Source organism: Gorilla gorilla, chromosome X, assembly GCF_029281585.2.
Source record: "Gorilla gorilla gorilla isolate KB3781 chromosome X, NHGRI_mGorGor1-v2.1_pri, whole genome shotgun sequence".
NCBI classification, from domain to species: domain Eukaryota; kingdom Metazoa; phylum Chordata; class Mammalia; order Primates; family Hominidae; genus Gorilla; species Gorilla gorilla.
The window spans coordinates 90,855,563-90,871,563 of NC_073247.2; the positions used below are offsets into that span (position 1 = coordinate 90,855,563).

Sequence of the window (16,001 nt, forward strand, 5' to 3'; positions counted from 1 at the left end):
AATATCAGAATTTTAGAAGTTTGTGTATTCAAGAATGCCCTAGGCAGAGATCATGCTCACCTTCACCTCTTCTACTGGCAGCTTTCTAGGGAACATTCTTGAGAATGTTCACTTTGATAACTGAATGCAAGTGAGAGGCTGTGAGAAAGGATCACCCTAAGATTGCAGTGGCCCATTATCTATGCAAGCAACTCGAGGGCTCCTAGCTTCAGCAAAGGACTCCATAGGCAAATAGGCTGTGTGTTATCATGAGCTCAAAGCTGAGTGCAACCACAGAAGACAATGCACTGTGACCCTCGAAATAGAAAAGAGAATTTCTTTTCCTAAGTGTGAAGCTTTGCAGGCTCTACATGCAGCCTGTAGTGTAGCCCTGCATCATTAACGGGGGTGGGCGGGGGCGGAGAGAATGAAAGCAAAAGAGCATGCTGGCTGCCCCCTGGAAAACGGAAACGTTCAGTGTACACAGAGAGTGGCTTGCATATTTCACTCTGACATCTTACTACTATGCTTTTCAACATGATAGTGGTTAGATATTCCTGATAATTTCAATTTTTTTTCCTTTTGCTTTCATAATTTTTCTTTTGGCTTTCTTTTATTTTGTATTATTTTTACTTTTATTTATTTTCTTCCCTCCCTCCTTCTCTCCTGTATTCCTTCCTTCCTTCCTTCTTTCCTTCCTTCCTTCTTTCCTTCCTTCCTTCCCTCCTTCCTCTCCTTTCCTTTTCTTTCTTTTTTTCTCTTTCTTTCTTTCTTTCTTTCTTTCTTTCTTTCTTTCTTTCTTTCTTTCTTTCTCTCTCTCTCTTTCTCTCTCTCTTTCTTTCTTTCTTTCTTTTTTTTCTCCTTTTGCTAGTGAAGGAGAATTGGATTGGTTATTTTCAGAACAGGGAGCCTAAATTGATGCACAGATCAGTAGCATCCTTGTTGGAGTGGCCATCACATGAATTCTTTGGAGATCTCTGAAGAAAACAGAAAGTAACTGAAATGGTAGGTTCTAATTATTTATGCATAATTAGCTCTCGTCTGTGCGTTTTTCCCTTAATATCTAGAACTGGACTCTTCACACAAGGAACTGTACAACTTGTCAAGTCTAAGCATGGTTATGGATATAATGAACTTGGACCATCTTTAAATGTCATTTCGTTGGTATTTGAACAAACAAAAATAATTGTATGACGGGCTGCCGGAGGAGGGAGGCAACTTTAAACTTGGGAAAATATAAGTTTGACATGGAGAGATTTTTAATAATGTGTTTAGCTCAATTGATATTGAGTAAAATAGTCCTGTGAACATTTGCAATTTAACCTATTTTGTATTAAGTAGAGTTGCTTACATAAAGGTGCAGCATAATTTTTATCTACTCTTTGCTATAACTCTTTGGGGGTGCTATTTTTATCTGCTGCATAATTAAACTGGTTAACTTTGTGTCCTTTTCAAAATGAATGGTTATTTGAAAAATGAAAGGTACAATATTTCAGGACCTTAGCTAATATAAATGCATGTTCCTATCAGCTTGTATAAGTTACTTATTTTCACTGTAAAAGTTAATTGTTGTAATTAATGATAGATATAAAGATTCTGTTTTCAAACACATTTAAGAAAACTTGTTTATAATGAGAGAAAGAGGAAATAAGAAAGATAACAGGCACAGTTGCTCTGTTTTTCATAGATAAGCTCTATTTACGATAGTAAGTAATCAGCACATTAAAAAAATCAACAATGGTTAAAATGATTTTGAATTTAATTTACATTTCTAGATACTCAAAATTGACTTATTTTGACAAAATGTAAGTGAAATTATTTCCTTGTTTGCGTGTTGTCTCTTTTTTGTGCTCCAAGAGAAAATGTTTAGGACAGTGCCTTTTGACTTTAAACCATATGATGATACTATAAATGGTGTGTAACTGCTAGGAGCTGCATTCAGAGACTAAGAGAAAAAAGTCATCAATTCCTATGTGAGAGAGAGATAGAAACGAGGAGGGATGTGGTACAACATGACCCAGGATTAAATCTCAAATAACTTTGCTGCTCCTTTGTCTCCTGTCAACAGTAATGTACATGGACTTTATTTTATACTGCTCAAAACTTTTCATAAAAGAAAAAGTTATAGTTTTATTCAATAAGCAGAACTATATGCTTTAGAGAGCTTTGGATCATTCAGCAAAGAGTATTTTGTTTTTCCTTTAGCTTCTGTAAATATCAGATATAAACACAAAAACATTAAACTTATAGAAAGGATTAAAGTTCTTCCACCCAGGGCAAGATTATACCAGTCACACTGGCAAACATTTGGATATGCCAAGAAGTTTGTGTCCAAGAAGGATATACTTTTAATTACAGATAATGTGCTTTGCACTTGTGAACACATGTACTGCTCTGCTTTGTTATATGTTTGTAATAATATTTGTGTGAGACAGGAACCACCTAGTGTACTTATTTTGTTGGGGCCAGATTAATATGATGCTGAATAATGTAAAGATGAATAAACACAAAATGAGTCATAGACTGCTCCCAATATCTCACTGAATTTCACCTGAAGACCCCTAGGAATGAATGCACTTCATTATGCCCCTTTGTACTAGGTAACTGAAAGGAAGAGGACAAAGAAACACACCTTCTGCATTCCGCTCATAGATACTTTAGGCACCAATCAGCTACCCAGATCCAAAAAGGGAAGTAAACTCCTTTTCCTGATCTCCACCCAATCCTGATACAAGCAGGGCACAGAAGGTGCCTCTTCCCTTGCCCATTAAAGTGACTCCCCACCCAAAACCTTCTTTTTATGCTATAGGTCTCAAGAATCAGTCTCTAGATCCCTAGTCAGAATAAGAAATTGTCAGAAACAGATTCAGCTCTTGTCACTTTCAGAGCAATGGCAAACATCTGAGACTTTTATGCTTTGGGAAGTAAAGTAGGTTCATAGTGTACATTGTGCAGTTGGAAAAAATGAGACTCATAGAGGTGAAGTGACTGGGTCAAGTATCTCTGTCTGTCTGTGACAGAGACAAAGGTAGAATCCAGGTCTCTTCATACCTTGTCCAGTGCTGTGTTCATTTCTCCTTGCTGACTATCAGGGTTTGTGGATTAAGAGACATGCATTATTCATTGGGAAACATTAAAAGATTTCATTTTGAGAGCATTCAAGAATATCTCAATAACAGGCACACTTCAGGTTTCTCCCAAAGGCCCTAATATTGTAACAGACCTTGAGTTGTTGGGCTTTACCACTGTTTCCTTCCAAGAATAGGAAAGAGTTTTTCCTACTGTGCTCATAGAAAAAAAAAAAACCCAAAATGCAAACTGATACTAGATGCTGTAATACAAGATTAACAAAGACCTGGCCATATACTGGAAGTGTATGTGCTGTATTGAGTGTCAGAGCAACAATACAGCCAATTCATTAGACAAGAGAGAGTATGCAGGAGGTCCTGAGGTCTAGGAGATTCCAGATTTGAGAAAGGAGTGAAGATTTTAGGGTATCTTGTCTGACAGAAACAGACATATGCGGTTGATCAACTAAGGTGAGAGTGTGAGGAAGATAAATATATACAGTAAGTGATAGTATGCGAATCCCAAAAAGGAATACAGTAATTAGTGGCTTGAATATTACTAATGTTTGTCATATAACTGAGTGCTATCTGAGATCTGAAAATTAAAGTGGGTTCTTCTGGTATAGTCTTTGAAAGGTAAAGAGTGTGCTCCAGAGGCATCATTTTCCTTTGCAGCAACAGCTGCATTAGCAGCAGCCAGAGATCAAGATGCAGACAGAGCTCCTGACAAATAATCAGATATGCAAGATATTAGCCAAAATCAAGTCTGTATAGACTCTGGAAACTTGGTTATGGGTAAAGAAGTTCACTAAATTTAGTTATCTAGTGAGGAAACTAAAATTTAACCATTATCAGGTTCAGTTATGTGGGTCATGCAGAAGCATGACTTGTGCCCACCGTGGGAGCCAGGGTTGCCAATTCAGACTCAGTTGTATCTTGGATAGCATAAATACTATCTCACTGGAAACCTAAAATATATGCAAATATCTCACCAAGTCAAAAGTGCCCATCAACTCCTTTCCTACTTCCTGACATAATATTTGTTTCTTCAAAAAGCTTTTACAAAATGTCACACTACTTAGGGCAGAAAATAAGGTTTTCTGTACATTCTCAGCAACGATGAAAGGCTTTAATACTGTTATTATTATTTAGCTAAAATTTTTTTCAGCTTTACTTGGCAGATGAGATTCAGTATTTCTTATAAGCTAATCACATGTTACCAGATATTTTAAATCAATGACTCTTTTTTGAGACAGGGTCTCACCCTGTTACCTTGGCTGAAATGCAGTGGCATGATCACAGCTCACTGCAAACTTGATCCCCTTGGACTCAGATTACTCTCCTACCTCAGCCTCCCAAGGAGCTGGGACCATAGCCATGCACCACCATGCAAGGCTAATTTTTGTACTTTTTTTGTGGAGACAGGGTTTTGACTCATCTGGAACTCCTGGCCTTGAGCAATCTCCCAACCTTGGCCTCCCAAAGTGCTGGGATTACTGGTGTGAGCCCCTGCACTTGGCCCCAGTGACATATTTCTGTATGATAAAATAATTCTTACAACTTAAGTATAGGATGACAGTGATGAAATCCTTTACTGTTCAAAGTATTTAATCTATTTTAGGTAATACTGATGACCTATAAGTTACTTCTTTAAAACTAAAAGTGTGTTATTTTAGGTGTCTACTCTATTTGAAGTGTCAGGCCAAGTGGTGTGCTGAAAAATGAATAACATGTAGAAGATAGACTGATTTATTATTTCTCACATATGTTTTTACAATTAAATATTATGAGCAAAATATATTATGAGATGAAAGAGCCCACAGAGTCTATTTTTTTAAATTTACATTTTATTTTAATCTATAGTTTCATGGCCCCTATTAATTTTCATACTGAAGGACTTACTCATTTAATTTTCTAAAGACATATTTCTTTGACTTCTTTCCCCACATCCTTATGACAATAGCATTCTGCTTCTGTATTCTTTGGTCCAGTTTTTATTGGGATCTGTTTTTATTTTTACCTTTTTTTCCCCTTTATTTTTATACCTTATAATTATAAATGTATCCGTTGACTTCTCTCTCTTCTAAGAAAGTTAGGGTTAAAGCTAGGTAGTACTGATTTTGTAATACTTCATAAAACTAACTCAATTTAACAAAGGAAAGTTCAGTGACTTGACCTAGCATTAGTCTCTCTGAGGAAGAACTACTGACCCTAGAAATAGAGTTTTGTATCAAAAGTCACAGTGCATATCAAGACATCTGGTACAGTAATACCTTTCTCTCTGAAATGCTATGACTTCTGAAAGTTTATTAGAGTTAAAAAGAGAATTCTACCTAGCTGAAGCAGAGTATGAATATAACAGACTAGACTGTAAAGTGGCTGATCTAGATAATCCATCCGGATTATTTAGGGAAGGAAGATTTCTGACCCCAGTTATCCTGAGTGAGTGATCATATATTGGGTTTGGGGATAACCAGTTTTGCTCTGACATCTTGCTGAAAGGCTCTTTCGATTATGGAGAATAGATTAAACCTCCCTCAGTTTTTTTTTTTTTTTTTGCCATGAAATTTGGTTAAGCAAACACTATGAGGACATTCTGTAACCTGCAGAGAGAAAAGGGCTGTTTTTCAGAATAGAGACTATAACGTGGATTATATTTGATGTATAATTACCTGTTAATGACTGATTTAGTTCTAAGTTACAGTTTTAAGAATTTTACATTAAGAAATGTTATCTTTGTGTCTGTTTGGGTCTTTCCCAGGGGAACATTTACTCAGAAATTTTAAAACTAACTGATCTCTGGGAATCATTAAATTTGAAAATATCTGTGACATAGTCCAATAGAGAAAAATTATTAAAGTTGATCACCCCAGGTTATAAGTTATTCCTTGACTGGGACTTGGGCCAAACATGAATGGCCAGAGTAAAACTATAGGCTAAATCAATATCTGAAGAATATGGGCATGGTGGTTAATCAGGCTGGCCCCTCCTCAAATGCTGTGGAACCTCTGTTGTGTGGGCTGCTTGAATACAATACATAGAGATGCAATCTTCTCTTCATAACTTTCATTTAGTGACACTCCTGGACACTCATTGGAAAAATTTTGGACACACAATAGAAATGAAAATCAATAGTAAATCACCCAAATATAGACCCTCTAAAGGCTGTATGATGTTGCTTTGAAAATTTTAAATTTAATCTATTTAACTTTTGCATGCATTAACCCACTTGTCATATTGGGTCAAATAATATGAAATACTTCTAAGAAGTGGTGATCAGTTCTTTATATTTTTCTGCAAAATTTCAGCACATTAATTAAAAAGATAGAATTGATTTGGTTTCATATCTAAAAATTTGTTTTCAAAATAAAAAATTTAATTTCATATAACCCTTTCCTGAGTGAGGAATTATATTTAGATTGTAATAATTTATTTTAGAATGAAAATTAGGTTTGGTTTGCTCAGTCTCACTCGTAAGCATAATGACTTTATTTTCTTCATGGGGAATTCTGAGCCTTTGGCCTTTTTCTATTCCCACATCTCCGGGAGTTCAGTCTAGTTTCTTTAGCAAAGGGAAAATAACAGTTTTCTAATATGATTTCGGATTTTGGACGTACATTTAGGAGTTTCCAGAGCCTTCTCACAGTTCCGTACATGAGTTTCAAAGCAGGTCCAAAGTCTCACCATGAACTAAGGGTCAGCATCAGATTCAGACCATCCTTGATACGGATTTTTTTTCCCTGTAGAGCTTATACTCTATTCTAAATCAAGTATATTTTTAGTAATAACCCTAGAAAAAGCAATAAAATATATAAGCAGCTACTCAGAATCTAAGATTTAGCAGGTTTTTCGAGCTTATCTACTACTGGCTCTTTTATTTTTAGTGTTCTATCATCAAAAGTAATATATATCTTTAAAATTGTACACTTAACGATATACTAAGGATTGGGCAAGTTGCCTTACATCATTTTGACAACAACTACATTTGTTTTCTCCATTTTACAGATTAAGAAACTAATGTTCAAGAAATTACATAACTTGCCCAGTGAGATACAACTGTTTTTTTCAACACCACTTTATTGAGGAATGATTAGCATACAAAAAGATGTGTATATTTAATATATATAACTTGGCGAGTTTGGAGATAAATATATACCTGGGAAACCACCACCACAATCTATGCAATAAACATGTCTATCTTGGTTGAGTTTCAAACCCAGTTCTGTTGATTGTCAAAGCTCTTTCTTTATGTTATGCTGTCTCTATACGATGAAGCTATAACTCACTATCTTGTCCCTTTCCACTTGAGAATCAAGAGAGTTGGTAATAGAAGAAGTCAAGATGTACCCATTTCAAAACAGGCTGTCCTTTTATTGGATTTAGGCTAGGTGAACAAAGAAAAGGAGGCGGGGAATAGGGAATAAAATGAATAAAATTGAGAATTGTAAAAAGCAAAAATTAAATGTTTTGTTTATCTTCAACCATTCTTTACGATGTGTTTACTGTTTCTACAAGATATAACCCCTGCCCTCTTAGAGCTTATTTACTTGAGGAGGATAAGCTAGCGCATATTAATTCTGATTATACAAAAGAGATTTAGGAAGAAGGTGTGTGACTTCATGGAACTTTTTGCCTTAAACAGAATCACCATTCATCTATACTTAAGCTGACATAATGTAAAAAGAAAATCATATTAAAATTTTTGCTTTATTCTACATAATCTAATTTATGGCATGCTAAGGTTTAAGAGCAAAGTTTCTGAACTCCAGATATGAGCCTCTGTTAGAGATTAGAGCACAATGTGTGGTTTTAGATGCAAGTTAATATCAACAAAAGGAAAGGGCTCAAAAAATTGTACACAGAGGCTCTCCTAAACAGGTCTGCAACAATAGATTAATTTATGTGTTTACTTGTTTGCTGGCTTCCTAGTGCATTCTATATTGGCTATAAGGAATTCGAATTTGGGAGAAAACATGGGATCCTTCATATGCAAATCAAGTTTACACATCAACCATCAGAAAACAGGATAGAGCTATTTTTATATTTGTGAGTAAGCTTTTTCCTTAGGATCAAGGACTTGGAGTTACAGAATGCCTGTTCTTGTTTCAGAGCATACTCTGTGGCTACATTACAGAGAGAATTAACTGGAATCTAATCGCATACTTAAGTTCAGGAGCTCAGTGTGGTAACCATCTGATCCAGTGAGTTATCGAATCTTGAGTTAAAAGAACAAAAAACACAATAACAAAGTTTTAGGCTTGTCTGTCTCCTGATAATGCTAATTATTTCCCACCACATTCTTTTGCTCTCTACACACTCGCCTCCTCTGTCTGTGCTCCCTATCCAAGAGGAAATAGAGGAAGAACCTTGGGACATCAATTTCTAAACTCTCTTCTAAATTATGCTTTCAGCAGGCACCAATCACAAGTTTGAAGTCATGTTCCTTTGGGGCTGACTAGAGGTATAAACCTGAAGAAGGTACTAAGCTCCCTCATTTTTCAGTTTCTCTATCTGTGAAAATGGTATAATTGAGGACACTTCTCTCTTAAGGGTATGGATCACCATGCAGATACTGAACAGGTACTTTGTATTTCTTTTACCAGAGCTCCTCTGTACAATTTGTAAAATACCTTGTGCTACTGGATTGAAATCACACTGGGAACATTGAGTTGCACTTGCCTTTCACCTGACAAAATTCCCTTTGCACATGTCAGCATTATGCCTGGTTAAGCTTGCAGATTGAAGTGCTTATGAGGAGCAAAATAGTTATAAGCCTTGCAGCTGAATAAATGAGAAAGAGAGGCATAACTTTTATGGATCAGTGAATCACTGTTTTCAGAAATGCTGTATGGAATAGTCCAACCACTTTAAGGTCTGTTGTATGTTTCTACTCTAAATATATGGCAGCTTTCTACAAAGCTTAGCATTTGACCTGCCCAATTTAGCAATTGATTTTACACATCTCTCTTTTTTTCTGTTGTGTCACTTCTGCTAGATTTTCCAGGGCAGGGGCTATGTCTCATTTCTTCTTATCTTCTGTGATATCTAGCATGATGATTTGATTTACAGCAAGGTATTGTTCATCTCATCACTCCATTCTTTTGTCCTAGCTTGATAGTTTAGCAAACTGGAGCAGCAGGAAATGGGCCAAAGAGTAAAAATAACATTCGTCTTATTTTAGTCACTCTCTTCCAGTCTTGAATGCCAGCAGAAATGAATGAACTCAATGTAAAGAGAATATCTGTGTTTCTATATGGGGTAGAGTAGAGTTAGAGAGAGAGATGGGGAACGGACAGGAATAGGTTGTGGTTTCTTCTGCATACAGTTAAGAATATTGGTTTCTATACCATTGTAGAAAAAAACAAAGGGACGCTTGTTTCTGGTGATTTGTACACTGGTATTTGATGTAAAAAACTGACAGTCTTTAACAACATAAAGCTTACATTTAGATAGTCTGACCATATGAAGGAAAGAGAAATAGCTACACACATAGTATAGAATGTGTAGTAGGGAGGAAGTGTGATGTGAGGAAATGAACAAAGGCCTTTTGAATTAAAACTTAGGTTCTAGTTCTGATTGTGCCATTAACTTGTTATATAACTCAGGATGCGTCTTACTTACTTTCTTTGGGCCTCAGTTACCTTGCTTGTAAAAAGCAGAGCATTCATAGAGATTAATACAAAATTAGTGAAGGTTTAATCAAGATTAATAAAGTCTAATTTTTATTTAAAATGCTGAATCAGTTCTTCCAGAAAATGAGAAAATATTATAAGCCTCATTAATCATTATCTACATCACCATTGAACTTATCAATGGATACGACATGCTACCTAAGGTGCTCATTAAATATGCGCTGACTGAACTTGTTGAATTACTCCATACGTAGGCTGCTGAAAAGGCTCCAGTGTATGATATGAGGAATTCAAGCTGACTATAACCTCTCCCCTACTCTCCTTTCATGCTACTGTGATCCTTTTTGTCTAGATCTGCAATGGTACCCATGTTTTTATGTAAGAAAGGCTGCTAGGAAAATCCCTGCACACTGCCTGTGAATGTCCTGGACACTATCTTCTAGTTCTCTCTCATTAATGCATTAGCTTAAATCCACTTATCACATCGCAATAGTTTTAAGCATAAAAGTAGAAACACTCGCTATCAGGGATATTTTGATGGGGAGTAGTCCGTGAGAGGAACAAATCTGTGCCAACTAGAAAAGTCTGCTTAGGACTATGGGTCTTGGATTGGATATGGAGCCCAAGCAGTTAAAGTTGTGGTGTGAGGATTCAGTCAGGCCTGAAGGATAATGCACTGGGAAGGAAGAACACAGGGATTCTTTGTATATTCCCCAATATTTATCAAGAATTGGGCCTACTTGTCTACTCAAACTTTCTACTGAACTTAGACTGTAAGAGCACGAAGTAACCTCAGGGATAATCTAGTAGCTCCCTCATTCCGCAGATGAAATACCGAGGTCAAGAGATAGAAGGGACATTCCCAAGGTCACAGCACTAATTAGTGATAAGGCCAAGACTAAAAGGTAGGTGTCATATGTCTCTGATTAGTGCTCTTTTCCATACACCCTGTTTCTCTCAGCTTAAATGACCTGTCTTGGGAGTTGAAAAAGCTCTCAAGTAAAGCAGAATAGTTTTAAAGTATATGGCTATCCCGGAAAAAAAATAATGAAGTGACTCTCTAAAACAAAATCCATTCTTTGATATCTCACCTGACTCCTGTCCATAAAGTATAACAAATTAAATGATTAAAAATTAAACAGTGCCTAAGAATATTCACTATTTCAATAAAATCTGCTTCTAGCCAGCCACATTTGTCTAGTGTTTAAGATTAATCTGTGACCCTGCTCAGTCACTAAACTCTGTCCCTGCAGACTATTACTCTAGTTTGATCTCACATATCTGACACACTAAAGTGGTGCTGTTCTGATTCTGTTTTCACAAACAACAAACTACCAGCAAGAAATATAACTTTGTCACTTTGTAACTTACTGCCTAGGTTTTCTTTCCTAGTCCCCATGATAAGCTGCTTTGGATTCTTGGGCCTCTGGACCTGCCTTTTGGTTACTCATCTTCTACTTGGTCTGTTTCTCCCACTTTGTTACCCTCTCTCAAGGACAAAAAATAATTTAAAAATAACTTTACTGTGTGTTTAATCCTGATCACTATTTTTTCCTCATCAGGTCTTTTTAAAAGGATTTATTAAGGAGTTTTAATGTGTCTAGTACTCTATTTACTAGGTGCTAGAGGAAAGAAGAAAAGGATATGTAGTATTTATTGAGCACTTGTTATGTGCCAAGCCCTGACTTACTGGTTTTTACTTATGATATCTCGTGTAATCTTAACAATGTTCCCCAGGAGTAGGCATTATTCTTTTATTCATTTTACATGAGGAAGAAACAGAAAGAGAGAGAGAGAGAGAGAAACAAAACAACTGGTTCAAGATTACTCAACTGAAGCTGGCATTAGAACGCAAGTCTCTTTCAAAGGATTCCTTCAAAAGTTATCATTCTAAATAAAAATCATCGTGTTAAAAGGATTAGCTTGAAGCAAATTTGCGTAGGTGGAAAATATTTCATTGGATGCCTTCCCTCTGTCTTTCCTGCCTTATCCTTCCCTTTGCAGAATCCTTTGCTAACCCTTATGATCTGGCATCTCAGGTAATCCTACTATGTTACCCACCTAAGGCTGTCCCCCTCTATGTTCCTTTAATTCATTCTACCAAGTAAAATGTATTCTTTGTATTTCATTTCCTCCACTTTCTAAAGGAAAATCTAGCTTAGCTGATTGATTACAGTTAATAGGCTAATATGTAACCCCTTCTTGTAGTATTTTCACTTTATCAGTAGATTCCTGGACACATAGTTTCTTAAAGGATTGAATCCATAATGGGACATTTCTGGCAAGGTGACAAGCTTGGGCAAGTGATCATTAGGTAAAGCAGAGCAGAGGAAGCTGGGATATGGTTTTTAGTGTCCCTAAATCACCATACATAAGAAGCTATCTACAAGCATTTTAAGGGTACATGTAAGGCAGCTTTGTGTAGAAATTAATTTGCCTCCTAGCATGAGCTGTGCTGACAACCACTGGCCAGCTGGATCTCCCTCCATATGTATTTAATAATCAACGAAACAGTTGTGGTCATGCCAACTATTTAGAAAAGATCACTAACTGAGAAAAAGACAGCTTTTACCCTTCAACTGTATTGTGAGTTTAACAAGAGGCTGTGGGATTTTTCTAACATAGTTCACCATAGTTAAGGGCTCGTTGTGACCAGGGAGTGACACATGAACTTTTCCACCGACATTCCTACCTTCTCTCACTCTTTCCGAAAGCTGCCATGTCAAAAAGAGATGTCAGATGCCAAAGAGATTCTCACTCACTCTACTTCGCTACCACTAATGACTAAGTGTAACTCTCTATACTCTCCTTTTCCTGTGGTAATTGATTTTTGGGATCTCAGCATCCACTTGCTGAAATTTCCCAGCCCTCTCTGAGCATCTTCTCCATGCTGCACCTGACCATTGCTTTTCTATGTTTTTCAAGGCATGAATGAATTAATCGTGCCAGATTCTCCAACGCTTCCTCAGGAGACCCTATTGCTCTGATCAAGAAGTTCCATCAGCACCGAAGAAAACAGCAGGTAGTCAAATACAGTCTTGACTTCTATTTCGGCATCTTTCCTAAAAATAATACTGTTTTACCCTGTGGGCCCTGTACAGACAATTAGAGCCTTTGCTACCCACCTGTTGCACATTTGCTGGTCTACTTGATAGACTACCAAGCAATAGCCTGGTTTTAGCAATCAAGATATACAATCTTACAGAACACGAAAAGCTGTAGTTTCTGGAGTATTTGATAAAATGTGGCATTCTTTTCAATAGTGCTCTGCTGAGTCTTTTTTGCCTCAGACAAAGAAAAAAAATCAGTCATACTGATCCTATCTTTATTTACTATCTTGACATTTTGTTTACTGTGAATATTTCCATTCATTTCAATGTAAAAAATACTGCATTGAAGTACTATTTCTCTTCATTACTGAGCTGTTTTTCAACCCCTTAAATTTTGTGTCCAAGGAAAGTGCCTCACTCATCTAACACTAGTCCTGGTGCTGAATTTTATGGGCTGTTTGACCTACTTTTTAGCGTCAAAAGGGGATTTGGGAAACTAGGGTACACAGCCTTTATTCCCATTTTGAAAGCAAGTCTATGCACAGATTAAATAAATGCTTTCAATGTTAAACTTTTATGTAATATAATATCATCCAGCACCCACCGGCCACTCTACCTGCATTCAATATTGTAATATGTGTGTATGTTGAGAAAGGTGATGCTGTTTGTGGAAAAGAAAAATTACAGTAGCCATAGGTGAATCACTTGAATGCTTGGCAAATTTCTATTTATGGATTGGTAAGTATCAGGTTAGGGGCAGATTTGGAAGATGCAGATTCAGAGCAGCAAGTGTTTATTCTGTTTACTTTTTAGTTCTTTGTCTGGATGCCTGTTTTTAGAAGAAGTGTGTTGCCCAAGCACAAGCCTTGATATCTACTCATTGTAAAGGAACATGTCTAGTGCTTGAGCCTAGTTTGAAAAATCATGAACAAAATGACTGTACAGTTCACCTAAACATGGGGGAAAAAAACACCTCAACCATCGTAGCATTATGTTATACTTCGGACCAGGAGGTCAGAGTTCTACCAGCTAATAAAACTCCTGTAGCGCACATATCCCCTTCATGTGTAACCCAAGTATTTAATATTAGTTTGATGCAAAAGTAATTGTGGTTTTTGCAGTTAATATAGGGAATGGCAAAAACCACAATTACTTTTGCAAGAAACTAATATATGGGTTTATTGGGTATCTGGAAGCCAAATTAAAGCCACCCCATTTGTTTTCTTTTCTTTTTTTTTTTGTTATATCTTTTAGGCCACCCCAGTCTTTCTTTCTAGTGAGACTTTCTCATAAAAGGGAAATGAACCTCTGTTCAAGACCACTTGAGCCCTTTCCCCTGATGTAATCAGGATGAGTACAGTTGAAAGCTCAATGAGACAGGGATAAAAAATTAGGCACCTGTCTGAACTATATTTTTTGTAATATTCGTATATTAGTGATTCATGTTGGGTAGGGTAGCCTACACAGACAGTGGCATATTTCTTTTTCTTTCTTTTTTTTTTTTTTTTTTGAGATGGAGTCTTGCTGTTGCCAGGCTGGAGTGCAGTGGCGCAATCTCGGCTCACTGCAGCCTCCACCTCCCGGGTTCAAACGATTCTCCTGCCTCAGCCTCCTGAGTAGCTGGGACTACAGGCATGTGCCACCACGCCAGACTAATTTTTGTATTTTTAGTAAAGATGGGGTTTCACCATGTTGGCCAGGATGGTCTCGATCTCTTGACCTCGTGATCCACCTGCCTCAGCCTGCCCAAGTGCTGGGATTACAGGTGTGAGCCACCGCACCCAGCCGACAGTGGCATATTTCCATTGTCAAAAGTTAATGAGTAAAAAAAAAAACAGTTAAAAAGAATGAATAAGATCTACTATTTGATAGCACAGCAGGCTGACTATGGTCAATAACTTAATTGTACATTATAAAGTAATGTAAAGACTGCAACTAGATTGTTTGTAACTTGAAGGATAAATGCTCAAGGGAATGGAAACTCCATTCTCCATGATGTGCTTATTTCATACTGCATGCCTGTATCAAAATATCTCATGTATCCCACAAATATGTATGCTTACTATGTACCCAGAAAAATTTTAAAAGATTAAACATAGAAAAAAGTAATAATCTATTGGCTAAAATGAAGTACTATACCTCTGTTGGAGGTATTAACAGATGAGATTGCTGGTTCATCTTTGCAATCCTGTTATGATACAAAATTCAAATTAACTGGGGGAAATTCAAGTGCATTTTCATTTATAAATAGACATGAAAATTCCTAATCAAGGTATGATGTCTAGTTACAGAGAGAGAGAGAGTAAAAGAGAGAGACCCAACCATTACTACTACCAAACAAAAAACAAAACAAACCAAAACAGCAAAACATTTATTCATAGATATATAAAGATATTCATGAAAATTTATTAAATTATTTTTTCCTAGATACATTAGATAGCATTCAGCCCTTGGCCACAACGTTTGTGTATGCACACAGTTATCTTCCACTGCATAAAATGCTAAGAATTAGTTTATTTTATATATTTATATAGTACTTACTATAGAGCTTTATAAACATTAACTCATTAAATATTCATAGAGGTAGGTACTATTATCATCTCACTTAACAGAGAAGGCAACTGAGGCACAGAAATGTTTAAATAACCTGCCCAAAGCCTCACAGCTAAGAAGTGGCAGAGACAAGGTTTGAATCCAGTAAGACTGGCTCTAGAGTCCATGTTCTTTTTGCCTACTATAAATCATGCCTTATTATTTATCAAAAATTTGGATATTATGTAATATTATATACCCATACATATGAATAAATGCATATGGCATGGAGAACCAAGGCTATTTAAAACTCAGAAGTAAAGTGACAAATTATTAGAGCTAAAATTCCCTCTAAAAGTTATCTGGTTTAACATGCTTATTTTAGAGAAGAAATGGGCACCCAGAGAAATTAAGTGACTCTCTCAGGATCACACAGGCATTCAATTGCAGAGGTAGAACAAGAATTCAAGACTTTTCACTCTCAGTCTATGACTAATTTAAGTAAAGAGCACAACTTATATTTTCAAATAAATGTCATCATTTTGAAAGTGACCTCACAAGGCTGTATGCTTATCTTAGTGATGCTGTATTTCACCAAATATTCTCATACTCTTTGAAATTGTCTTTGGAATAGGTTTGAGCTGATCAAGAAAATGAGTCTTTAAACAATGTCATCATATCATGCTTTTGAACAAAAAAGGCCTTTTTTTTCTACTTGATCTCTAACTTCACTGTTCAGA

General features: G+C 36.4%; 1 protein-coding gene across 1 annotated transcript in view; it reads left to right on the forward strand.

Moving 5' to 3' along the window:
- The first annotated feature begins 445 nt into the window (after window positions 1–445).
- GPR174 (G protein-coupled receptor 174) overlaps window positions 446–16,001 on the forward strand; it is a 30,627-nt gene continuing 15,071 nt past the window's right edge. Inside the window, exons 1-2 of the mRNA XM_055376941.2 lie at window positions 446–984; window positions 12,605–12,701. The gene's annotated coding sequence lies outside the window, so the exon portion shown is untranslated. The remainder of the gene's footprint in view (window positions 985–12,604; window positions 12,702–16,001) is intronic.